The 27,403-nt window shown below is 37.0% G+C and overlaps 1 long non-coding RNA gene across 1 annotated transcript; it reads right to left on the reverse strand.

The window, feature by feature from the left end:
• Positions 1–6,811: 6,811 nt before the first annotated feature.
• Positions 6,812–14,846, reverse strand: LOC131579267 (uncharacterized). The gene is made up of 3 exons (XR_009277663.1): positions 14,742–14,846; positions 8,367–8,523; positions 6,812–6,936 (listed from the first exon to the last, which is right to left on the reverse strand). It is a non-coding gene; the product is annotated as an uncharacterized LOC131579267 (long non-coding RNA).
• Between the last annotated feature and the right edge of the window lie 12,557 nt (positions 14,847–27,403).

Genomic DNA, 27,403 nt, shown 5'->3' on the forward strand with positions numbered 1-27,403 from the left:
CGGGGATGGTGATTTCACCACTTCAAATATCAGCCTGTTTCAATGTTTGACCATTCTTTCACTGAAGAAATTTTCCCTAATGTGCAATCTAAACCTCCCCTGTCTGCATCACAGAAATTTGAGCAGGGTGGTGTTCGCCCCAGGGGCTCACAGGCTCCACTCCAGCTGAGGTGAAGCGGATGGAGCAGCACGGGACAGGTAAAATACAGGGCTAACTTATCTGATTATGGTAAACCTTAACTGATCACCTCACTAGCTGGATGCAGGACTGCCAATTTGAAATCAAGCCCACAGTCAGAAAAGCACTTAATTGCATTGCCCTCAAAGCAACTTGGCAGAGAGCCAGTAACTTAAAAAATCATAATATCCCTCACAGACTCTCCTTTGTGCTGGATGGAAATGAAGTGACATACAGCTCCACCTGGGGTAATGTATGAGCCAAGAAACATCAGTGTCATTGTGCCATCAGGTGTGCTGGCAAATTATGCTTCTGCTCATTCTTCATCTTCATCCATCTCTGGCCACTTGTCTGAACAAAATGGGTTTTTATTGGTTTTTCCGAGCTCACTCATGAATTGCACATAAAACTATGATAACTCCTGAGCTTAAAAGAAGAAGAATGACCTCCTCCTCCTCACACTTTTGACCTGGGAGGCAAGAGGTCTTCATTTTGCAAGTAGGAACACACCTTTCTCAAAAGCAGTTTATATGTTTTTTTAGCATAATTAACCAAGAAATTATTGACACACAAGAGGAAATGATGAAAAATACCATCTCAGAAGAGAAGTTTTCACAAACATTATTTACAAGAAGTAATAAGTGGATATTATTGTATATTCCAAGTGGAAATTATTGTATGTTTCAAATTAAAATCTTTCTCATAATTCCTATATGACATAGCAAAAGTGGAAACATTAAGTTTCTTCTATGTAAACTAACAGGAAAAATGATAGCACGGAATTTAGAGATTAACAGGCTTGCTAATATCTGAATCAATATTGCAAATCATGATAGCAGAGCTGGCTGCTTATTTGTTGGAAAAAAAATCAGCAAACCAATAGCACCATTAAGTGCAACAAGGAATATCCCAGCTTTTTCTTGCTGGTTTAGTTAGTTCTCTTTTTGTTTGCCTGGAGACATAAAATATCCCCACAGAGTGAAACATCATCACATTATAAGACAAAAACCTGAAATATAAAATTTATATTATTAATGGAGACCTAACAAGATGTTCAAGCAATGGCATTTTAAATAATGCTACACAGTAAGAGCATGCGGCATAGAAGAAAAGTGAAAGACAGCCCTAAGAGAATTCAGTAAGTGTTTATATACCCCTGCAATAACATGGGCATACTCTCTGGGGAAGTGACTACAGTTCAAAACTCAAAACTTCAGGGTAGCTCTGCTGATCCTTTGATGATTGCTGCATCTCTCAGTGAAAACAAAACTAAAGCAGAAAGGAAAACACCAGTCTTGGAATTCCTGTGCATCTCTCAGTGCTGCACTGCTGGCATTTGCTGAGCAGCAGCCCCAAACCCAGACCTGAGGTGGGAGATCTGCTGATGCTGGGCAGTTGCTTGTCCCTAGAATCCCTCATGCTGGGAAGCCCTCTTCCCATGGGCTGTGTTGCTCCATCCCTGAAAAGCATCCTCCTCTCAGCTCACCAAAATACATCTCTGCAGCTGACAAATTTGTGCTAGCAGACAAAAATAACTCTGCAGGGGAAGTTTACAAGTACTTGTCGGCATGTATATAAATAAATGTTGCTCTTTCCAAATTTACCCAGGGTATGCACCTTTCATATACCCTAGGGTCCACCCATGACTGCAGAGTCCCAAAACACCACAGTGTAGATCAGAGATTAAATTTAACTGTGTTAGAAAAATGCCTGGACTTGGCAAAAGAAAAGAGTGGTGATTTTAGGCATGAGAGACTGGACAAGGTCAGGGAAGGGTAAGGTTTGGCTCAGCAGCAGACAGATTTGGTGACCTTGAACAGATGTTTGCAGCCCAAGTCCTCCCCTTTGTAAAACAGTTCTGTAAGGTCTGCTTGTCTGTCTGTCCCTCGGTGTTGCTGTTCAGACTGTAGCTTCCTCTGACTACTTCCTTTTGTGCTGTACATAAAAATGACCCAATCTGTGGTCAATATGTGTTATGGGATGGAACTAGGTACTTATTGTAAAGAGTTAAAATGAGACTGATTTTCTTCTGTGTAAGCAGGATGACAAGAATCAGAAAGGATGGAAAAGACCTCCAAGTCCAACCATCAAGTACTTCCTAATCTGGGCCTCCTCACTGAATTCCAGACTCACTTGGACCCATCTTTGTCATGAACATTCCTGCTTGGATGATTTTCAACTTTATTTGAAGGACCTTATGTCCCTCAGTTTTTTGGAGAAAATAACCTAATATGAGGCCTTTCATAGCTTTCCATTGGCCATGGAAAGAAAACATCAGAAAATTAGTATTTTGGGTGATGGAAAAACTCTCAGAGAGAGTTTAATATGTTAGGGGAATGAGAAAAGCAGAAAAGCTATCAAAGTAATATCATGGTGGAGATGCAATTCAGGCAGCATATCAAGAGAAGTGAGGGCAAAAAGAGAGAAATGTTGCACTTTGAAAGTCTCATAGGCTGAAACACAAAATACTTTCTTTCATTTGCAGTTGAAATCACCCAGTGTCAAAGGAAACAGGCAAAAATTGCCTTCATCCCCACCCACCTTGGTGTTTTGTACCCCAGGACAACCCTGAGCACCCTGCAGGGGAAAGGGAAAGAAAGGGGAATGCACAGTAGTGTCCAGGTCTGACCTTTCTTTCCTTCTGCCTAGAACCCCAGCAGTTTTTTCCTCTCTCATTATCACCACACATTTCAGCTGCTGCCATGAGGAGTGGCATTCTTGTTCTCTGCAGTCAGGCAGTTATTTATGGAGCACGACTTTCTTCCTAATTTACAGCAGTTTCTCACGGAATACCTAGCTAGCAACCTGCTTACTCTTGCCCATATCATTTTATTTTTATAAACTTTTGTGTTAAATGTAAACAGACCAACCCTATAATCTTTTATTCCAATTTAGAGGTTTAATTCCAAGGCAAGTAAAAGAGAAGGAGTGACAGCTTGGTGTTACTGAACTCAGGAGCAAATATGTATTATTTTTCTTCAAGTTCACACAAGCTATGTCAGAAGAGATCAACTAGTCCACAGGCATGTGATTCACAGGACATTTAGTGTCGCTCATGAAAACACAGTAAAAATAACTTTACATAAGCGTGTTATGTGTTAACCTTGTATTCTCCAGGCTCCTTCTGTCCCCCAGAAGCACAGTAGACGTGGTTTTAGTTTTATATTTTTTTCATCAGAGACATGGCTGCTGAACTCTTCAGTCATCACTAAACACTCCCCAGAGTAGGTCCATTTATTTCTGCTGGGCCATTTATAACACAAATTACTGTGCATGCAAGGAAGCATTAATGACAACTGCTCCCTGCAAATAAATGGTACCTGAAGGCTAAGAAACCTGGTGGCAGCATTACTTACTTGAATAAAGAGCAAAGATTGTGTTTAAAGTGTGAACATTTTGTTTGTTTATTCAAGCAGCATTTAATCCAAGCGTGACAACAATAAAACTTTTTGCTTCTGTTTTTCCATCACTCCACAGCCATGGTTTGCAAAATGAAAAATTACTTATTGCTTTAGCAGTTATCCCTGTTTTTCCTTGTGTTGGCTGCTTAGTGCCCATGGACCTCTGTCTAGTGAATCTCACTAGGGGTGCAAGTGAATAATCCTTCGTTTGTTTTCAGTTTCTAGGAAAATAGTTTCTTTACCTGCTCATTGTTTTAAAATGTCAACAAAATTGTCATTAAGCCTCAGAGAATAACTTAGCACCAGCTGATCATATTCTATGTTACAATACAATAAGCCTCTCATGTCACTGCTTCAAATACTATTTTTAAAATTTTTTCATGCCTTGCAATCAATGGGAAAATTGGAAATGTTCAGTCACTAGAAATTAATTTGGTATTCATTGTAACAGCATTTATCATAATGTATTCATTTGGCATCCCTGTGGCTGTCACACGTAAGAGAGTTCAATTATAATGTACACAGCTAATGAGCATATAAAGTGTAACTGAATCAACATTACTGTGCAACATTTTCTTATTTGCAGTATTCACATGCTTCAGGTTTTAATACAAACCAGGGGAAGAATGAAAGAGAAGCTTTGAAAGGAAAACAAAAATTATATGCACATGTGCTTTTCCACTATCTACTGTGTAATACCATTTCTTTCTAGGCACCTGCTGCTTCCCTCCTAGTTTGTGTGCATTGCTTTATACAAGATCTCCAACTCATCATCCGCTACATTTTTGGGTTTTTTCCAAGGCACATTCAATTACTCTTATTGTTTTACTTGCATACTGCATGCCTTCTTCCTAGAGTGTTCCTGAAACACTTTAATTTCTGCATTTTCAAAAGAAGAAAACTGGATTCACACTTTTCTTGGTGGGATGAAAAGGGGAGTAGCCTTAGTGTACAGAATAATTCCTGTTTAAGGTAGCTTTCCAACTCTTGTTCATAATGTGTTTTTAATGTGGATCCACCTGATGTCCCCATCGTGAAATTCATGTAGAAATTCTGAAAAATCAGCAAAGTCTTAGCAATGATATCAAGCATTTCAAAGCATATTGTGCATTTTCTTAAATCCTTTTACTATATCCACCCTTCCCACTAAACTCTGCAGCACAAAATTGTTTGAAGTTAGAAGAACAAGATTTTGCTGCAGGTATTTAAATGGCTTAATCTTAGATTTAAGTCTATTTAAGCAACTACTTTAAGCAATTAAATAATTTACTTGGTGTCTGCAATGAAAACTGTTAAAACAATGGAAAATTTATAAAATCTTGTTATGACTAAAAGTGTGCCAAATGGCTGTTAAAAATGTGATTTTGTATGTCTAACTAACTCATATGTAGTAATTTAAGGTGAGTGCAAGAAACACAGCTTCATTTATATCAGAATTTTTTCTCCATTACAGTCATCATGCTCCCATCTGTGTTTGCTTGAGCACTGAAACATATTTGGGACTGGTAACCAGCTAAATAACAATATTTCTTGTTTGTTAGAATTTAGAAGGAGCATAATGAGAAGAGGAAATCTTTATCAGATAGAATTATTGAAGCCTTCCTTGCCTTCATTGAGGTAACACAAATATTTGTGATTGAAGAAAAAGAAAATAGAGAAGAGACTGCAAACATGGATTCTAAAGAGAAAGTATAAATAAGATACAGCAGTAAGAGATACAAAAAGTTAAAAGGCTAAGGCCTTTTGTTATCAAAATGAGAGTGCTACATCAAGGGAGAGCCAAAACTGCATCTTCAATCACTTTTCAGTCTCTTGTATATAAGGCATATCTATTGCAATATCAAAATAAGGATTGGATATAAAAAATGCCAATATAAGACACAGCTTTGGGTATATTTTAAAATAATTTTAAGTTTATATCTTTTGCTGCTTTACTTCCCCTACAAATTTTCAGCATACAAAACCTGAAAGACCTCTGAATCCCTGATGTCTGGTGAGGTCATAAGACTGGAGAGAGCTGGAACTGCCAAAGCTGTTTCCATACAGTAGGTGAAATGCTGGTCACAAATTAGATACACCAGCTGAACATCACACATAATGTGAAAATATATAGTGGGCTTTAAATGAAATAATCCTTACTGTGTATACTAAATCCCTTCTCCGTCCCAAATATATTGCTTTCTCAGAAAACATTTCCCCTTTCACATCAGTGATTCTATTGCCAAGTTCTATCTGCTAATCACCTGCAATTCAATTTTGTGGAATATGTTCAGCTGCTTCAATTCTCTGCTCAGCAGACATGCACTGGGCTTTGTTTTCAACCAAAAATTGGAAAAAGTGTTTGGAAGGTACTGAGCAAGAATGGAAATATAGCTGTTAGCACTTTCAAATGTTTTCCTCTAATCACATAACTGGAAGAGCATCCAGTTAACCAAATGCTACTCCCAAGTCAGCAGTCATACCTGCGCTCCATGTGACTCTTCTATTACTTACAGATTGTTATTTGCTCTAAATAACAATCTAAAACCTGCAGCTCTATTTTATTATGATATTATCACTTTCTGCTTTTTGTTCCTCCAGTGCTTTTAGTATAAGATAAATGACCCATTTGATAAGAGTTAAATACAGGAAGGTAAAACCAGGTCATATTATCATGCCAGAAATGTGTGTGCAGCACATGACATAAGCTTCAGCGCAGCAGGGGTTTAGGCTTTATTGACAAGCCTGAAAACATTATCTCATAAATTCATTGCACGTAATTCCTGAGTAATCAAGGATTTTGAGCATTTTTATGTATTTTTTAAAGTGAAATATGCATATTACAGATTGAAAATAATGAATGTTATGATTGGGAGAAATGTATCACTTACATGTACTCAAAGCCTTCAACCAAACCCTTTCATTAAAGAAGAATAATTTCAGCCTAAATATTAAAGAATTTGGAGTCTCTAGGTAGAAATCTCCAGTTTGTGCTTTCTGGTAGCAAAAAAGCTTACATTGCCATTTGTTTTAATATAAAGCACATTTAAACAGAACATTAAAGCATAGTGAAGTTCACCTGAGACCAGAGCAACTCAGTTTTAGGATGTACAATGATAGGGCTTTAGAGTCATATGTCCATATTCACCATTTGCTAATATAATTTTATGAAATCCAAGTTTACAAAGAGAAAAAGGCATAGCCCAGCCCTCATCTGACCCACTGGATCCAAGGCAAAGTGACACCACAACACCCCTGGAATAACCTTGGCTAACCCACCTTGAGTCTTCTGACATCACATGGGACAACACCAGACCTTTTCAAGAGCAAATTGCCTTTTCCATGTCTTTCCATTGCTGATATCACTGGAGGATCTCCCTGAAAAGGACAGCACAAGGATGCTGAGCATGAACGGATACACCCAGGACCTGCCCATCCACCAGTCAGGGAAGTGTAGCCTGAGGCCTCTCTTAAGAGGCAGAAGAACCTCAGCTTTTCCTCTTTTCCGTATTCCAGAGCTCTCCCAAAAGTGGTGATCTTGGATCTCTGCTCAATTAGTTTGGATTAAAGGAGATAATTCCATCTGCCAAGTATTGAAATGTGCAATGTAGGCATGTACATTCAAACTACTTGGCTGAATGCCCTTTAGAGTAACCTTAATTCATCTTGCACTAAATTAGGACATCTAAATCACTGCCACCAAACCACCAAACAGCTCAGAGGACAGTGAGGCAAAGAACATATTTCATTTTCCAATAAGATCTACTATTTACCAGTTCTCTCTATGAATTGCTATGTTTCTTTATAATATTATTCTTTGTTCACTAAAACAGTGTCCCTTTACATCTTTATTCTGTGTCCTAGATAAATCCTTCAATAACAATAAGATTCTTCAGATGATATTAGCAAAGTATGAACACTGCCAATGTCCACTCTCCTTTTCATGAAATGATCTATGCCTTTTTATAGATCCTATTCTTCTTATGTCCTTCTGTAATGGTGAGCAACAGGTTTCTTAATTTTTCATGCAATATAGCTTTCATTTATATTTTATGCATTTAAACTGTCATTGTCTATAGGGAACACACTACATCCATATAATAGATTTCAAGGGTCTATTGTTTCTGCACTGAGCATCAGGATAAAGTACTGGAAAAGACAGTTATAATAATGATAAAGGACCAAAAAAGACAGTTATATCTGAAGAAGTTACTGTACACACTTAGACACTTCTTTGAGAGCCTCTTTTCTTCTATAGACTGGACTCACTTATGGAAGAGCCCCGGTTTCAAACGGCAGCTGAGTATATTTGACTGCCTATAAAACTGATATAATTGTACTGTCTTACTTCTTCAGATAAGGATAATAACATTTTAAAAAATATTAAATAATTTGAAACGTGTTCTGTCAGCTTAAAAAAATAAGCATAGACTTCAACTGTCTGCTTCCAAGGAGGGGTGAAATTAAAGTTCAAAAGGTAAATCGCATAACATGTGAAAGGTCTGTGAAGAAGATCAAACACAACTCAAATTTGACTATGCTGTCTTTGTCCCGAGGAAAACTGGTTTAAATTGTCAAGATTAACGGATGTAGAATGCATCTCTCTGATGAAAGTGTCCAAAATTGCTAGGAAGAATTTCCAAACAGGTGCTGCTGTGCAAGAACCCAGTTCGAAAAGTGTTAAACATATAGCACAGCTCTGTCAGACTACAACTCTGAGGGACATAATTCCTGAAGTCAGTTTATTCCACCCATTTATTCACAGCTATATACTATGGGATGAGCTAAAGACTGGATGCAGTCATTACCATGCAGTGTCAGAACCATTGCATTTGACTAAAACCGGGGTTTTTCTGCATTTCTGTTATGTGCCACAGTCTCCAAGCTCTTCTATACTGAAAACAGCTACTTCTGCTTGGTTTTTCCTTCTGTCCAGTGGAGTAACATGTGATGAACCATAAAATTCTGCAAAATATCATTGATGTCATTGGTTAAAATGTGAGGAAATATTAATATTAAAAATGCAATCTACAAAATATCCATTTTAATTAGTACATTTGACATATTAAAAATCAATACTTAAGCAGTAAAATATTCTGCAGTTTAGGCTATACTTCACATAAATGATCATTTCAAACTTAAGAGATGCAAATTTAATCAATAGATTTAAAACTTTACATCACTTGAGATACTTGAATTACTTCTAATCAGCCTAGTAAATTGAAAGCATCATTTAATTGTTGATTCTTCCCCCTCTTTGAAAGACAAGCCCACCTTCAATCTTAAGGCTAGATTTTGCTTAGAATAAGCTAGGTTGTCTGCAGCCTTTGCTCTTCCTTGTTATTCTTGACAATTAAAGGTATATTATAGTGTCAGGAAAACAAACAGCTTAAAATCACAGATATAATTTCATCATTTAAGAAATTTGAGCCAAGTCAATGGATTTAAAAAATAATACTGGTAAAGTTTCATTTTCTCATTGCAATACATTTAACAAAGCTGAAGTATTTTGCTGCTGATGAGAGATCAACCTTCATGTTTATATCGACCTTTAAGTCTATGTGCTGATTTTCCAGAATTATTTTTAAATTGCTCATTTTGTGACACAGTCTATATAAAGATCTCATGTTTTGCTAACTTATAGTATGAACCAAAAAGTGTCAAAAGTTAAAATTCCTTCTTTTTTCCCACCCCATTTTTAATTTTAAAATCTACATGTTAAGAATGTTGCCACAGCCATCTGTTAAAATATTTACAAGACACCTTGAAATATAATTCATACTGAATTTTAGCCCTGAAATGCATTTTATTTTTACAGAATGTTCATCAACAACTGGTTGAATGTACTTCTGAAAAAGTGCAAGAAAGACTGACGACCCAGATTTACATTTTTAGATGAAAAGTCACACTGACTTTGATGGAACTACTCTCTTACTTGATGATTATTTACATCTGGAATTAGTATGGGGTTTTTTTCACTGTATTTTCTATAATTATATCTGTAATAATTACATATGCAGTTGAAAGTGTCTTAAAAGTTTTTCAGCTCAATCAATATACAGCCTGAAGATTTTCAGGGAAAATCTTTTGAGAGTATGCATAAAGCCAAAATTTCCTTTGAAATGGACAGGTGGAATTATAATGAAGAAGAATATGACATAAAGAAGTTTTATTCTTTATTTTTAAAGTTGTCTGTGGTAAGTGCTGTGTGAGGAAAACCTTACACTTTCAAATGGAGCAGAATAACTTCTTTATAAATTCTGGTATGCTACTACCCAGCTATTTAGCCTGCAACAGTATTATATATATGTAAAGAAACTTGTCGACAACACATTTGAAATGTAATTCACACAGTTTCCCCAAAAGCCACCAGAATTACATAAATAATTGTAACCTGGAGTTACTAGTAGCTTCTCTTCAGTAAAAAGTCGGCTTCTGAGCCATGGACAGTGGTATACTTGGACACTGGCATGATGTGAATTGGGTCAGCAATCTTTTCTTTCCACAAATTTCAAGGACAAAAATCATATGACACACTTAAGGAAAAAACCCCCAGGCATCGACACAGAATCACTCTGGTATTCTCTGATACATATGAGTCACTCCAGCAGTAGTTTCCAGGGCAAAATATTTTTGGACAGGGTTGGAAAGCAGAGGTTATGTTTAATCTCTGAATTGTACACAGGCTGTTGCATGGTCTCAGCACAGTGACACCCTAGAAGGTGTGAGCTAAAAACAGCCACAGATTTCTGACACTGGTCCTCAGCAAACAAACAGCATTAATTACTTCTGCTGTTGTGAGGACACTCAGTAACACATTCAGCAGTACCAATGTCTCAGTGTAAGATGAACTATCAGTATAAACTCACAGGTTGAAGGTAATGTCCTTTCCATATATGCAAACCCAGTTGGGATTCCAACCTAAAAATTAAATTATTCCCTCAAACCGACATATCATGGCTGTCAGATGTTCAGTGGAAAAAAATAAAACCCATAATGACGTATTAGAGCTTTACCATGCTTCACCAACCCCTCATATAATAAATGGTGTTAGCATGACCAAAGAAAGATCTAGCAGGCAGCTTTTGCAGAAAAGGCTGGGCCTGCAACTAGAGAGTGGGCAGCAGCTATTCTCTCATATATGCAGCAAACTCAGATTTCTCTTATTTTTCTACCAAATGGGAACTATGTCCCATTCCGTACTTGAATGTCTCTTGACAAAGGTGAAAAAGCACTGCTCAAGGAATGGTGTGACACCGACTCCCTTCTCTTCTACACTCACAGATGTTATGTAGAGTGTTTGAACACATGGGTCTTGTCACCTGTGCTCCTAGAGGGTCATGGGAGGAGAAAATCCAAAGAAAACTGAAAGAAAACACAGAAAGAGTTTTCAATCTGATTCAAGTACATTCTGCTTATTCTTCACTGTCATGGGGTTACTTTACCTTTAAGGTTAAAGTTGCTGGGGACTGCCTGGAGTCTTTTCTCCTGACCAATTATCGGTCATTGCTGAGAATTGACAGCAGTTTTAGCCATTGAAAAGTGGGATCAACTTGTGAACCTCACCTTAAAGTGTAAAACCAGAACTCTCTTGTTCTCTTTGTTTCCTGGCTGTGAAAGGTAGCAGAGCTCCGGCTGGCCTCCGGTTCCCTGCCCAGGCCGGCCATGCGGGGGCCGGGCTGGGCCTGCCGTTCTCCCGGCCGGGAGATGGGGCCTGCGGGAGCTTGCTCCGGGCCGAGCCGGGCCAGGCCGGTTCCTGGCTTGGCTGCAGGTTTTGCTGGGATGGAATTTACCAGAAAACTGCCGAGTAAAGAAGGAGAGAAGCTCTGGGCCTGCAGTGAGCAGAGACGGTGACCACGCTCTCCAGAGCAGCTATGAGGAACTTTCCATCACAAATGGCTCCAGCTCCTGTTCAGCAGAGATCACCGAACCATCTACAAAAGCTTGGGCAGGATTTTAACTCTTTCTTATCCAGATGAGACTTGTGGATTAATCTTTTTATCCAGGGAGAGAAAAGGAGAGTGATCAACATGAAAAGAGGCTTTATAAACTACCAGTGACAAGAAAGAAAAGAAGCTTCAAAGGTAGAGAATTAAGAAGATGCTTTAATTAAGCTGAAATATCTTTCTGTTAAAACTATGGGGATGGACAATGAAGTCCTGAAAAGAACTCCTTTAATTCATGATGGAGTATGGGGAGGAATAGAGTGTTCAAAGTAAAATTTGAGTAAAAAGCAGAGTGATTGTGATATAGTGAAGTGCTGGAAACAGTAAAGCAAAAATTTGAAGCCTTGGGAGGGCAATGAGAAAAACTGTTGTCTGGTGAAGCTCACAGAAACAGATGAAGAAGACTTTTGCCTTTGAATAACTCATCCTTAAAATGCCATCCCTAGACTCATGGCCCATACACACCTCAGAGTGATGTGGAATGGGAGGAGTGAGCTCTGATAACAGCAGCTCTGGGCAGCTGATAACAGGGAAACGGAAAACTATAACAAAAATAGTTTTCTTGTGAGAAACTCCATAAATTAACAGAAAGAAACTTCTGTTTCTCTACAGAGACTGGTGAAAAGACTGTAGAAAGAATTGGGACTGTTTAAACCATCAAAGTTCTAAAGTTTTTGTCTCTGTTGTCATGTGAACAAAGGAATGGTGGGCAGTAAGAAATGAAAAGGTTTTTTCTGGAAGTTTATTCTGGTGTTCCTATTATTGTAGTTTGTCAATAAACTTTCTTTATTCCTTTTAAGTTTTATGCCTGTTTTGCTCTTGTTTTAATCCATATCTCACAGCAAGAAATAAGTATTTTTTCTTTTCCCCTTTTGTTAATTACTGGTTTAAAAACCACGACATTCACCTATGATTGTGGACTGCTCTTGGAAACTTCAAGTCGTAGCCCAGCCCTTGGAATGTTTGGTATGACTTGCAGTACAGATTTACTAACAATCTCAATTGTTTTTAAGATTGGAAATTATCATCTAGCTAGCATACATTTTCTTTTGTTATGCATTTGAATAGAGTCCTTCCCTATGAAGCATTTTTACCTAAGTTTCACAGGCATTCTGTAGGAAATAAGAAACTTCCAAATAGTTGTATTTCCAAGTTGGCATGTAATTCAAAAGGACCATTGCTCTTTCCAGAAACTTAATTTATTATTTACTGTGTAAAAATCTGGACTGCTTGTGTTTTCTCATAGTTTCCAACTTATATGCAATAGTTAAAATTTGGCAGCATTCAATATTTTATTTCCTAATAGAAAGATCATTTAATACCATCTCTGAACACGTGTTCAGGAATCCATGTATTGCCCTAAACAATCAAGTCATGGGCTTCTCACTGATTTTTCAGAGACTGAAATGTCAGTTATTTATTTACTTTACTAGATAATGTATGAGCAATCAGTTATCCTCTGACCTCAGATCCTCTGGGCACTTCCCACCTGTCAGACATTTCTGTAACTACATGTTCTTTCCCAACATCAGCCTAATGCACTAGGCTTGTACACATCCCTTACAATGAAAAAGCTGAAACAAAAACAAGAAAGGTGTCACATCCAAAAAAAAAATAACCTTTGTTTTCTCTGATCCTCTGCAAAACTCCAGGGAATCATTGTTTTTACTATGTGTTTGAGCTTCATAATACTATACATCTGTAATACCATCATGTTTTTTTTTCCTTTGGTGAGGCTGAAAGCTTGAACTCTGTTCACTAAGGCAAAAAAAACATCTTTTCAATCAGGCAGGACCTCAAGGGAGCCTCTGTGATTCTGTGGCAGACCCATCACAAATATGAGCCCTAAGGGTTGTTTATTTTCCTCTCATTTATTCTTTGAGAAGGTAATTTTAATGAAATACAGAGTAATCGGACGTCTTTTAATGGTTAAATGCGGAGCTTCCTGGAAATGTTTTCCCTTTGTATTTACACAGGAACATCTAAAGTGTAAATATAGTCCCTGGGTAGTTATCTCACATTGTAATGGATTTAATACAGTGGTTCAGATTTAGAGTTGACATAAGTGTTTTGTAAACACAGAGCCATTAAAGTCAATGAGGCTAAGTCAATTTACACCAGTTAAGAGTATGACAGTGTGTACAGAAGATTTTTTTGGCATAATCATCATGGGCTTGACAGTTTCATGGGCTGATGGAACCTTTAATACAATTGTGGGGCTTCTCATATAAAGGATTTCTTCTGACAAACAGACTAAATGTTGGGGGAAAGGAGAGGAAAAAATTAAAAAGTTTTTATGATAGAATTATGATACAATAATGTTGAAAGTATCTGCATTATAGGAATAATGTATTGGTGGATGCCTTCACTTTCTAGATGGGTGGGCAAGTGACTTGGATTGCCTCAGCTTTAAGAGATGTACAGTGATGTGTTTTGTATTTCTATTTTGCCACAACCCATTGCCATTAAAAGAGTGTATCTCATTCAAGCCCACAGACCTAAAGGTCTCTCCCACATGTTGTAAAGCAGCAGCACGACACCCTGGAAAAAAATCATTATGATAGTCACCCAAGGGATTCTAGGAAAAGAAGAAATTTGAGTCTGGTGTACAGGTGTGCCTTTGACTCACTCAAACCAGCAAAAACTTCTGGGAATTATGTATTTTATTTGTATTTATTTGGTTCATTGTTTTCCCACAGATTATTTAACTTTCATTTTTGTGATTCACTGGTGGGGAGCTAAGAGCATCAGAGGTATGGGCCTGAAAGGAGAGTGCTGGGCTGTAAAAACAAGTTTGTTGCTCCTCTGTGCAATACATCCTTCTGCTTTGGGAAGTAGTTATCTGTAAGCAGGAAACATGAACAGAAAAGTAAAATCATCTGTTTTCCAATTATTCTAAACAGTTTAAAGTTTTCTTTGAAATTATTTGTTTTTCACTACTCTCCTCTAACTCCCTCCTCTAATCTCCACCTACGTAGAATATTTCCCTGATTATAAGGGCCCACACCCAAAGGATAATTTTTAAACATATACAGGTTACATATTTAGCCTCATTTTCTGATTTATTTCCTCATGATTTTCACTTTGCCTAGTCTGGTTGTCGTGACCTTTACTGCTAGTTACCCGACAAGCTTCCCCATCACCACCATGCTTTTAATATCAAAAATATTGAAATTATACAACTGAAAAATAATGTTACTTATTAACAATTATCCCATTACTGAAACAAATACTTACTTTCATTCACTAAATATCGGGATTTTGCAAGAGAGACAGAACCTTTTAAAGATGTTTTAAAGCATGATTTATTCTTCTTCTACAGTCTCATGAAGGAGTGAGTGCATCTTCACCTTATTCACCAGATGTTCTTAGTGGTCACAAGACTACAGGTCACAAGATCTTTTAAAGGCTAATTAGCCAATAAATTTCTGCCACAAAAGAATGTTTCTACATTTACACCAATAGCTAATTATTTTGTTCTATACATCTTTCCCACAGTGTGTGGACTTTCTTAACCAATCCTATAACAACACACAAAACTACTCGTTATACCTTAAACCTCTTATTACTTTTATAACTACTTCTAAATCTTTAACTTTAAAACCTTAAAACTTTCCACTATTTAGCTTAATGTTTTCCTATCTACAAACTCTCATTCTTGCTTATGGCTTTAAATGTGGAAGCTTTTTCCAAGGTCTCAGTTTGAACCCTGTGTTTATTTCTATGTTTGCACTTGCATTCACAAGATCTTGAAAACTTTCTGTGCCTGGGATTCCTGCAACTAAAACCTTTCTTGTTGCTTTAAAAAAAAAAATTAAAATATGTTTTGGGAAATTCAGGTTACATTTTTTTTGTGTGTGTCATTAATTATAAAAGAAAAAACTCCAGAAATTTTTTCTATTGTTTCTATTATTTCTGGTTGTGAACCTATTTTGTCAAACTGTGCTGGGAAAGGTAGTGGCATATATTTGGTGTAAATTGCAGCACTACGTGCTCATTCTTTCAGAATAATTTTTGTACATTTTCTGAATTTTACAACAGCCTAGGATCACTTCATGGAGGCATTTGCATTTTCCTTTTGGGAGAACGGGAAATATTTTCAGTGTTAAACACAAAAGGAAGGAAATCAAAACCCTACTTGCAGCGTTAATTAAAAAAGAGAATCATCAAGATTTGTTCATTTCCTTTGGAAGACTCAAATTACAGTGTTACAAATAGATTTTGAAAGTGTGGAGTTTTGACTTGAAAAAATAATAACACATAATAGCCTTATCTGATGCGAGGAAGAGATGTAAACCAAATGAGAGGGAGCACCATAATTAGTAAAAGAATACCAGAAAAGGAGCTCTGATGTGGTTATATTGTGAGAAATAATGGACCTACTTGAAGAGAGACTATTCCATTTGATATATACACTTTCTAAGTTTACCACTGGGAAAGTTATGTCAGGCACATGCAGGAGCTTTAGTCTGCATTTTTCAAGATGTCATTTAAAGCCAAGGCTTGTACCTACCTACTCAGGTTTTACCCATTGCTCCAGGATGCAACTACATTTCCCTTAATATGCTTGGATAATAAAACAGTTGGTGGTAATTATCTTAATGATTTCAGCATGAAGATTAGTAACCCTTGTAATTTTTATCCTTGCTAGTATAAACCAATTTACAAGGGCTCAAAGTACCTGTTAAACTGCCAAAGTAGTGTACACATTTTCAGTACTCAAATTAACCTCTGAGTTTAGAACAACAATACTTTTTTATACAGAAGTGATGCCTCTCTACTTCTTGAATAGGAGACATTAGTAATTGAAGTACTAGCTGGGAACAGACTTTGGATTTAAAGCACATTTTCCAGAAGGAATGAGGAAATGCTACCCTTCAAAATGAAATTCGGTTACAAATGATCCAAGGGAAAAAACCAACCAGACAAAAGCCTTCATTTTCCTTTGTTTTTGTAGAGTTTTCATACCTTGGAATTATCACCAGTACTGTATCAATACGTGTAGAAATACATTTTATGTATTTTATATAGACTTTTAAAAACCCACTATATATATATATATATATATAATCAAAATCAATGAAGACCCTGAATTTAACACAGTTTAAAGGCACTTAACTGGATGCATGTTGCATCCCCTCTTTATTCTGTCAGTTCAATAAGTTCTGCTGCAGTGTGAGGTTAAGTAATCCCATGACCTGAACACATATACAGATTCTGCAGTTACACCAAGAGCCACTTGTGCAGTCCTAATCTGTCTGTAAAAAATTCCGTGAAGGAATTGCTGTCCTGTGTATGATCAGTGAAACAAAATACAAGCATCTTTGTACAGATGAAGATTGCAAAGCAGTCAATCACTGTTTTTTAAAGACCACTACATACAGACTTGTCCAATAGGTCAATTTTCTGTAGAACCTGTGTACTTTTTAATTACATAACAAATAGTTAGTCCTTGTCTTTTACATAGAAATTACTTTAATTAAATATGAAAACACTGTTCCAATCCATGTTTTTCCAGAAAGGATCAGGGAGTAGACTAACAAGGGTTCTCTAACTGGAAAGAAATGATAGAGTGAACATTTAGATTTTCACCCATAATCAGATGCAAGGCTGTATAGCAGCTTCTCTGATAAGTTTACTTTTCTTTACCTTAGCTGGCCTTTGCATCCATGACACACACTTGATTTCTCAGAAGAAAGGACATTATTTTCTTTTTGTAAAAATTAATTTTCCCTTCAATATCTCAAAGATGAGATTATCAATCAACAAATATGGTTTTTATTATTTTAATTGTTTTTGTTGTTTTCAGTCCTATCAACATGGACTATTACAAGTCTTAGGGTAACCACTCAAACTTGTCTACAAAATACTTTTCATCTGTTTTCCTTTTTAATTTCTGGCTTTACTTAGCTTTTTACCATTTTTCTTTTGTCTATAATGTTACTTTCTTTTCACTATTTGTGATAAAACTACAAAATGGGGGAACCTCTCCTCTTATTTCTTTCTGCATTCTCTATTTCCATGTGCAGTTTTTGACAAACATCTGCTTAGGGTAAACTTCACCTCTCTCTCCCATTCATCCCTGTCATAATAAAAATATTGACAGAAACATCTTCTTCCAGGAAAATAGAAGGTTAATAGGTAAGTAGAAGGTTAATAGGTAAGTGAAAGCTTAACTTTTTTTTTCATTAAAGTCCTGGTGTATTCTCACAACCTGTTGTTATTTATATGGTGACATGAATTTATTAAAATTCAACCCCAAGCACTGTATTTCACAGAATAATTCAAACTACACTTAATATTTATAAATTACTGTAGGACTTTTGCGAATGGCAAGTAGCATGTCAGATGAAAATCTCTGTGCACAGTACATGCAGTATAAGAGGAGGCTCTTTAGCAACAATTAAAGGGGAGAAATGACAGCAGGCTTATGTCAATGAGAACAAAATGAGAATGAAAACACCTACAGTGACAGCACCATGAGGGGTAAAAGATGTTGCATATGGGAAAGGGGGATGTAGGGTAGAAACACTAAACCACAGGCGCTCAGTGGAATGCATGGGGAGTTTCTTAGGAGCAAAGTTTTACAAAAGCAGTAACACCATGTTACAACATTATTATTATTATTATTATTATTATTATTATTATTATTATTATTATTATTATTATTATTATTATTATTATTATTATTATTTTCTCCATTGTTTCAATTAAATTGTTTTTATCTCAGCTGAGGAGTTTTACTTTTCTTCTGATTCTCCTTCCATCCCACAAGGGCCGGTGAGGGAAGGAGCAAGTGGCTGCATGGACTCAGTTGCCAGCCAGGCTTAAAGCACAGCACTATCACAGCCAAATCCAGGTGAAGCCCCAGCATCTTGCTCCTCACAGAGCACAGGAGCCACAGCTACTCCAGGGCAGGGACAACTGGGGTGGGTGCATCTTCCCTGACCTGAGGTCCCCTGCCAGTGCCTTTCCCAGGGGACACAGCACCAGCAACTACCCTCTGTCAGCTTTTTCCCTTCACTCTCAGCCTTCAAGGAAGGATACTCACAAGAAGAAGTATTTTAGCTGGAGAGCCCTTGTTCTGTAAAACTCTTCCCTTGCACAACCAGTTGGAAATTCTCAGGGATCTGATCTGTCTTTGTTTGTCTGGGTGGCTTTGGCAGCTGCATGCCAATGATACAACTATTGATGTTCTAATGATTTTGGCTGGAAGGACCCTCAATGTTTTTGTAGTAGTTATATTCTTAGTTTATATTCTCTACTCAAAAGCTCAGATATCTTCCCATAGATGCAACACACCTCTTGGACACTGCTGACCCTTACCTGGTTGTGACCACAGGTCCTTCTCTGAGTGGTGTTTCCAGGATATCATCACACAGTTGCAGGCATGACCAACATTCTTTGTTCTCAATCATGTAAACTTGCAATTGGCAATTCCGAAACATTTTTTTTTCCAAAAATAACATCTTGGAAAGCAAATTAGACCTTTCCATATATATAAGCTCTCTTCATAATTAATTACTGTTCAATCATCCTTAGTGTCATTTATGCATTTTTTCAGGTGTAAGCCCATATATTTTCTTCCATATTTTTTGCTGTGTATCTAATGGCATTGTAACAAGTTGATAAGGATTCTCATTAGAAATATCCACAGCAGATGATGATATATTATTAGATAAAGTACTTTTTGCCACCTGCTACTTAAGCAGCATGACCAAGCACTTCAGTCTTTTAAGGTTGTTTCCATTAACCCTGTGTCCATCTTCTAAGAGGAGCTGAATTTAAGAGAAAAATCCATCAGATATAAATATCTATCTAATAATTAGAATATCTAAATGGCTAGCAGAAAACCTTAGAGACTTTGCAAATTAGGTTTTATATTCAGGAGCTGATGCTGATTGGAAGATCTTCATGAAAAGAAATTTATTAAATTGATGAGCAACAATCAAATGAAGATGATGCTAACAGAGTTAACTTTTAAGGGACATACAGGTTTCAGAAAACCTGAGATAGAATTAAATTGTCTTCTCTTGTGGCCCTTGTCTGCTAAGCCTAATGCATTGAGATGGCCTAATTTGTAATTAATGGTTATTGGTGGCATAAAATAGACATTTCAGTATTACAGGACATATCAAGGTAGAAATGTCATGAAATATGGGTGCTATTAAGTGACTAATTAAAATACTAATTTCTGGAGACTTGTGTAATGCTGTTGAATACAATTTTTAAGTGGATGCCAGTTACTTTATTAACCTTTAAATTATGGTGCACCAAGAAGTTTACAATATGAATAGGTATTAAGGCCAAAGAGTATTATTTGATCACATCCTCAAATATTTACGTACAGGAAAATGGTTCTACTATTATTCTATTACTAGAAAAATAAAACATATGTATAGTGTTTACAGAAACAATAAAGTTATAAAATTTTCCCATGCAACATAAGTAATTCACCTTCAGGAAGGTGTTTGACAATTCTTGAAGTCTCTTCCAAATATTAACTCACAAGTTCTGAAACAAGTGTTCGAAAGCATGCATAAAATTATATAATAAACTGTTTAATTCCTGTCTTGAGTGCAAACTTAAAGGCAACTTTTATTGTGGAAATCCTCTTTCCATTAAATTTTGCCACTTCTGAGCAGATGGGGGAAGGGAGGAGGAATTATTACCACTGATTTAATTAAGCTACTAAAATTACTCGTCCAGTCTATTGGGAAATGACAAGTTTGAGATTGCAAATTGGATGTAATCATCTCACCTCATTATTATTTTTGGCATAAAAATAAATTAATTTTGTGCATTTTCTGTTCTTATTACTGTACTTGTCATAAGAGGGAACTATCAAACTTTTAATAATACCTGATGTACTTTGGTAATTATGGTATTATGCTCCACAACTCTGACATTTTCAACCCTGTCCTCGATTTGCTGGCTATTCCTCTCTTCCCTGTCAGGTTAATAAAGGCTGTAAATATGGAATCAGCAAGACAATTTTCTACAAAATGCAATTGCCCCACTTTATCCCTTTCTAGTTTTCAAATAAAAAAAGGGGAGGGAGCAAAGAGAAAATTAAGCTGAACTGCGCTGATATTACTTCAGCTTAAGGTATTGGGATTATTGTTGTGCACTGAATAAGTTATATAATAAATGTGAAATTTTATCTCTGGATATCACATTTACATTCAGGTACAAAGATCAAGCTTTTTTTCTGGAATTAGGCAGGTTTTGCTAATGAAGCTGAACCACAATTGCATGAGTTACAGCTAAAAAAAAAATGGTTTTGCCCCTTTGTACGTAGAAATGTTCTTATAGATGATTAGAGAAAAAAAAATACTGGTTAGTAAAATTTGCATCAAAAATAAAAAAGAACATCAAAAGCTTCAGCATTATTGATCCTCTTCTTTTTGGACCTGTGGCAGAGAAGAGGACATGAGACAAGCTGGTTTAGCTGTCATACTGCTATATACCATTTATTTTCAGTCAAAGCAATCATAAAATCTTCTTCAAAACAGAAGACTTATCTTGTGAATGAACACACAACTGAGAAAAGACCAAAATCATGCTAGAGAGCAGAAAAACTTCAAAATATATCTGCTTTTTCCTCCAGTACCAGGAAATTCTGCCACTTAAAGTGATGCAAAGTTAAACTTTAAATGGCAGTGTTCTCCAGAAACACTTTTCATCACCCATACCTTCCTAGAAATTTGTTTCTACTAGATGAAGGCATAGCTAACTGGCACATGACTCCATAATCCTGTGCTCTATATTTTTAATTGTTGGGTAAGTCCAAAAATTGGACTTATAGATCCTGATAGTGACTATGTGACTGACTTCCTCCTTCCAGGACTTTGGGTTGAGTAGAAAATGAAGCTTTTGCTTAAAAACTTCCACTGGCATCCAGTCACATTCTTACACAAGCTGAAAGCCTTAATTCAAGTTTTCAAAGCAGTTAAGGGATCAAGCTCCAGCTACGTCAGAGAACGTATTTTGATCTATAAATCACAGAAACAGAGACATTTTTGAGGGAACACAGAGAATGAAGATCACAAAAGCCAGAACAAAGCATGCAAGAGCCAGGGAGAGCACATTTTCTCTCTAAAGAGGCACGGCTCTGAAGGGATCCTCTGTCTTTCAGATGACACCAGACAGAGTGGGTTTGATTGCCTTTCAGATGCAGCACATGGTTCCATTTTAAGTGACAGAACACACTTTTGATCTCCAGCTCACTAATTCTCTCAGAATCCCTCCCCAACTGCACTCACAAACGAAAAATTAAAATGCCTACTCCTCATAAAGTTTTCTAATCAAAAAGGCAAAAGCATCAGAGTTCTCATAAATTTTATGAGTTACTGTAATGTTATTAGGGTGTATGAAGCCAGGTGCTACCTGGCTTCTCAACTATCGTCTTCTTGATCAACACTAATGAGAAGTTTTGTCCTAAGCCTCACAGCAAAATGAGCAAACTTGGAGATCAAAAATCAGTAGCTATTTGGGAAAAATAATGGTAGTGTGCAGAAGAATTGGACAATACACATTAACTGTAGAAAGACATAGATGCTGAGATGCTGGCTCTTGATCAAAAGTATTGTTTCAGAACTTGACATCACATTGCAAGCAACTTTCCTAAGCGGCCCGTGTGAAGTTGTGTAAGCACCAGTGAACACCTTCGTATGGAACTGGGATTTCAAATCACTTGAAAGTTTCACAGAGATAAGACCTCTTTCTTCTCTAAGGATAAATATCTCCCATATCCCAAAATTAATGTAGATGTCCCATCAGTCTAGATGTTTGTAGCAGATATTCTCTAAATATAAAATTTACAGATTTGAGCCAATGCCTACAGTGAAAGAACAAATTCTTGTGGAGAAGCCAAGGGTTATAGAAAGAGCATCAGATAAAAAACAGGATTACATGCAACCACGGGAACAATTTCTATGGAAAGGGCTCCAGGTGGCTAGAAAATCTGGTAGTAGAAATAAAACATAGAAAATTATTTTTAGTAGCTATATTAATCATTTGGAGTTTTTAAATCAATTGAAACAAGTTTGTGGAGGAAAAAACCCAATAAACTAGTTTCTCTTAAATTTAGAGCCATATTGTCACTGACCTTAATAAAATCAGTGGGTGTCTAACATGATTTTGCTGTGTTTGGCTTATTATTTTGTCTAGACAAAAGGCAAGATCATATCTGTAAGTCACATAATAGTTTTGTATCTGTTGGGGAACAATAGTACTAAATAAAAAAGATTAAAGATGAATTGCAGCAAAGATTTGGTTTCTTCTGAGGACACATAAGCTATGCAAGAAAGATACACATCTATCACCTATTCTATATTCTATCACATCTATACACCTATTCTACCTTGTAGAAAAGGCCTCCTCTGACTCTGTTAACAGAAATAATTCTCTTTAGTTGCCATTTTCCTTTACATAGAAACTATAAAAAGGTTCATTTTAAGAAGTTGGGAAATCCCAACTTTGCAGCCTGCATTGTGTTGCATTTTTAAGCCTTCTAAACAATCAGAAATTCATTAGCAGCTCACTTTTTCTCTGGGACTCAAAAGCTCTGAGGCAGGTATTAAATACTCCCACTTTAAAGCATTCAAAACAAATGCACAATCTGTTCCATATTTACTAATTCACTAAGCTTGATGGCCACTGGAAAGCAGATGTTAGGGCTTTCCTGTCAACATCTGTGTTTGCTATGAATAAGTAGAGCTCTTCTAATACAAAAATCATCATGAAGGAGTGAATATAAACCTTCAAAGAACTTAATAAAAATTAACCTAAGTAATGCACTTTTGCAGCAGGGATCTGAATGCTAGTTCTTTCCAAAAGATCTAAGGAAGCTTCAGGCTATATTTCCAGACAGTATATAACAGGAGAAAAAATAACAGCTACATAAATATGTGTAGATTTTAGTGGTTGCCAAAGAGATTCATTTGATATTTTTATGATCCAAGTGTTTTCCATTTAGCCAGCAGACACTGGTAATTTTGTTCTGCAGAGAAAGAGCCATAACAGACCAAATAAACTACTTTATACAATAAAGCTGTTCTGCCCTTAAGGTACAGAGCTTTTCCATACCGTTTCCATTTGAAAGTTTATTCAGATTATGAACCCCATGCTGACACCAATACCTCCGCTCTCTCTCTCTCTCTCTCTCCCTTCCCAGCTCTTAAGTCAAATCGTTGGGCCAGCACTTTTACTTTGATTATGTGAAGTCCCTATGGAAAGATACAGTACATTCTAAAACATCTTTATTTTACAGTCTGTTGTGATCTTAAACATTTGAATGTCTAATTTACAGGCATGCTTAGGGAAGTGTTGATGCAAAGAAACCAGCTATTCATGCACAACCCAGATCAAAGTGGTACTTCTCAGTAACATGCTCTATAGCATCAGTTAAATAATTGAGAAAAAAGGCTGCCCTAAAACATCTGTAAGCAATTTTGATTAAATGTTAAAATCTATGGCTGCCTTTAGTCAGCCTGTTGTCTGTTTCTCTATCAAATGACCCTGTGCCTCACCCACTGTGCTGACTACCTGAACAACAGTGTTGATGCAAGCACAGATCTGGGAAGATGTGGAGAGGTCCCAGACACATTGTCTACTGACCATAAATTTCATAAAGCACAAAATTCAGACATCTGTGCTCTGTCTCTCAGCTTTGCTTGGTAGCATGGGTTTACCATGCTCTTGGCTGTGCTCACATAACACAAATCAGCTTTTAGCACAGGCAAATCCACTTGCACCTGCCTGAGATACAGTGCACAAAATCTTTTTTCATTATTGACACCTCCATAACAGGAAATAAATGTGAAGAATTGAGATTGGTGACTTAATGCAGATTGGCACCTTAATTCACCAGCTGAAATGTCTTTTTGGACTTGAGAGGTCAACATAGTTGTAAAGAGGAATCAGAACAATAGTGATGGAGCTCAGCATGAACTGCCCCAGTGCAGGCTGAGGCACAAGCCTGCAGAAACAGCTCATTTCTATTTATAATATCTGGCCTTTAGAATGTTAAGCAGTACAGTTCTTGTTCCTGCGTGGGAGAAACAACCACCTCTGTGGGTATCCCTCAACAGCAGATAATGGATTCCGCCATCTGACACACTTGTCATTTTTTTCCTTAAGTGTTTAGTTGGATCCCAGATCAGTTCTCTTCATATTATAGCTTTGGGCAGGAAAAATGAGTGGGGATGAAATATTTTAACCCGATATTGCTGTCAAGCACTTTTTTAATATTGAAACACACCCTGAGCTATGGTTTTGATTAAGTTAATATTTATATATTGTTAAAAGGTGTGCATTTTAGGATTTCTCAGGGTGCCAGATTAAGAAATTATCAGCAAAACTAAAAATTTTAATGATATTGCTGTTTAGCAAGCCAATAGTTATCACAGTAATTACACCTTAGGGAAGTATAGGAATAACTTGTGTTGTTGCCTGATACTTGTGTATCAGGACTGTAAGTCATTACAGTGCACAGTACAGTAAACTAAGAACTAGCAAAGGCTCAGTCAGAAATCACAACATATGCAGCAGAATTTATGAAACATTTTTGAAATGTCAAGGTGATCTTTCACATGCTCTTACATGGACAAATAAGATGGTTGAAATTTGCTGTGGTTCTACATGTTCGAATATCTGCAGTATACCAGGTGTGTTCTCACATTTGTCTTGAAGCAGATTTTGGTTATATGACTGTCCTCAAAGTAAGAACAAATTATTGCTAAATAAAAGCAAAGAGACACAATTCTGTGAGAGGCTGAATTATTGAAGGTTAATGACTCAAAATAATCAGCCATTTACAAAATCATCATGGTGCCTTGCTGAGGCCAGGTTTCCCAATGGAAGGGGAAGAGGAGTTTTTTAGTGTCCGGTGACTTTGATAAACAAACCTTTCTTTAGAAACAGGCTGGACTTTGAACCAGATAAGGGAGATGGCCAAAAAGAAACATATCCTGAGGAACTGGGACACTTTTTTTTTTATCATGCCACTGTACTCCCTCACACAACTGGCTCAGGTGTAAAACTCCCCTCCAGGAGAGGTACCAGGACATTCACACATAGGCCTGAGGGTTTTCATCCCTTCTGATGGGGCACAACAGCCTCAGCTACATTGACATGAGAAACAGCAATCATGTCTTAGAAGAGGTCACAAACCATCAAAGACCCCTGGATCACCCCCAGCCTCATTTCTGAGGCCTTTCACCAGAGCACTGCACATAATCCACATTGTTTCAAATGACAGTGCAAAAAATCTCCCCTGCCAGGGGAGGTACCTGGGCATTCCCACCTGAACCTGAACATATATTAGCCATTGAGCTTGGTGTACCATGGGCTTCTGCCACCCCCAGAGAGATCAAGACTGTGACAATCACCTCAACCAGCAAACATCTAAATGGCAATAATCAAGTCCTGTTGCTAGATCCTGTTATGATTCGATTAAAAGAGATGACTCTGTCTGAATTAATGAGCAAATGAGACCATATGCTGAAGCCAATTTTATGGATTTAATTTAATTTTAATTTATTTTATCATTTAAATATAAGGTAGAGAGATAGAAAAAGTGGGAAAGGAATGGGGAAAGAGACCGAGACATGAGGAGAGAGAGAAGAGAGATTAGTCAAAAGATATCACTGCCGTGTGGATCCCTGTGGCATCCCACTGGTCCTTCTTCATCCCAGCCTTCCCAGTGGTGGGGGTCCTGGAGTTTTTTTCCTGGAGTATCACCCTATACAGTCCAAGTTCCAGGTTTCCATGGGGCATGGATGCCATTCCCATAACTTGAGGAGGTATGTGTATAAGCACTTGCTTTCTTTCCCACAGTTTGCCATGGTGGGAATTTTTGTCCGGATGCTAACTAAACCTCCACCTCTGTTAAGCCTCGAATTAGCTCCTTCCTGCTGTGCTGTCTGTGCTTATATCAAATTCCTGTCTTGGTGGCTAATCTTATGGGAAGTTCCTTCTCTGACAGTGTTTTGAGAAGTTAACTGCATTCTTTAAGTCCTTACACATCCATGGGTCACCATGCAGGAAAGATAATATCTTTCTGCTATCTACTCTTACCCTTTATTTTTCTTTTCCTTGTGTATTTTCCTAAGTGATATCTTCATACTTTTATATTTTTTTCATTTCTATAGGTATGAACCAAGATGGCTGTATATCTGCCTTCTACTGCAATCAAACTGTTCTAAAATAAACCCTACATTATGTATAAACACGGGTCAATCTCTTTTACTTTTCTCTATTCAGCCCTGAGAGGTCTATTAACTAGAAGCTTGGTCATCCTCACCTTCAGGGGCAGGTCATAGCAAGATGACACACCAGTGACAGAAGCAGAGTATTCTGAAGCTAATACTGATTTAAGTACTCCAGTTTCCAAATATTCTATTTCACTATACTTTTAAATACAGAATAAATAGAAATAGTCTTGAATAGTTATCTTTAACCTATAATCTTAAGTCTCTACATCTCAAATTTTGATTGAAGTTGGGAAATAGAAATGCAAGTTAACCTAAAGCACATGAAACCATCTTGCAAGCTTCTTTGCTCATGAACTCATGAACTGACTTTGGTGAAATTATTATTGCTATTGATTATTAAAAATTACTATTGCCATCTTCTGGTTCAATTGAAAATAGGAAGTTATCCTTAGAACATGTGTTGAGAGTGCTGATGCTATCTAGTGCTGGGAACAGCAATGTTCCTTTTGGAACTGAACTTGGATGGCATAATAGGTGTGATTTTCCTCTAAATAAAAAGCTGGGTTTCTCCAAAGAGATTTTTTGAAGACTTGTGTGTGTAGAACTTAATGTTTGTCTTGAAAAAGAGGTATGGGGGAAAGAGTGACGGTGTATCAAGCTTGCTAAATTTCTGAACCTTTA

The sequence above is a fragment of the Poecile atricapillus genome, chromosome 4 (genome assembly GCF_030490865.1).
Source record: "Poecile atricapillus isolate bPoeAtr1 chromosome 4, bPoeAtr1.hap1, whole genome shotgun sequence".
In the NCBI taxonomy this organism is placed as follows: Eukaryota; Metazoa; Chordata; class Aves; order Passeriformes; family Paridae; genus Poecile; species Poecile atricapillus.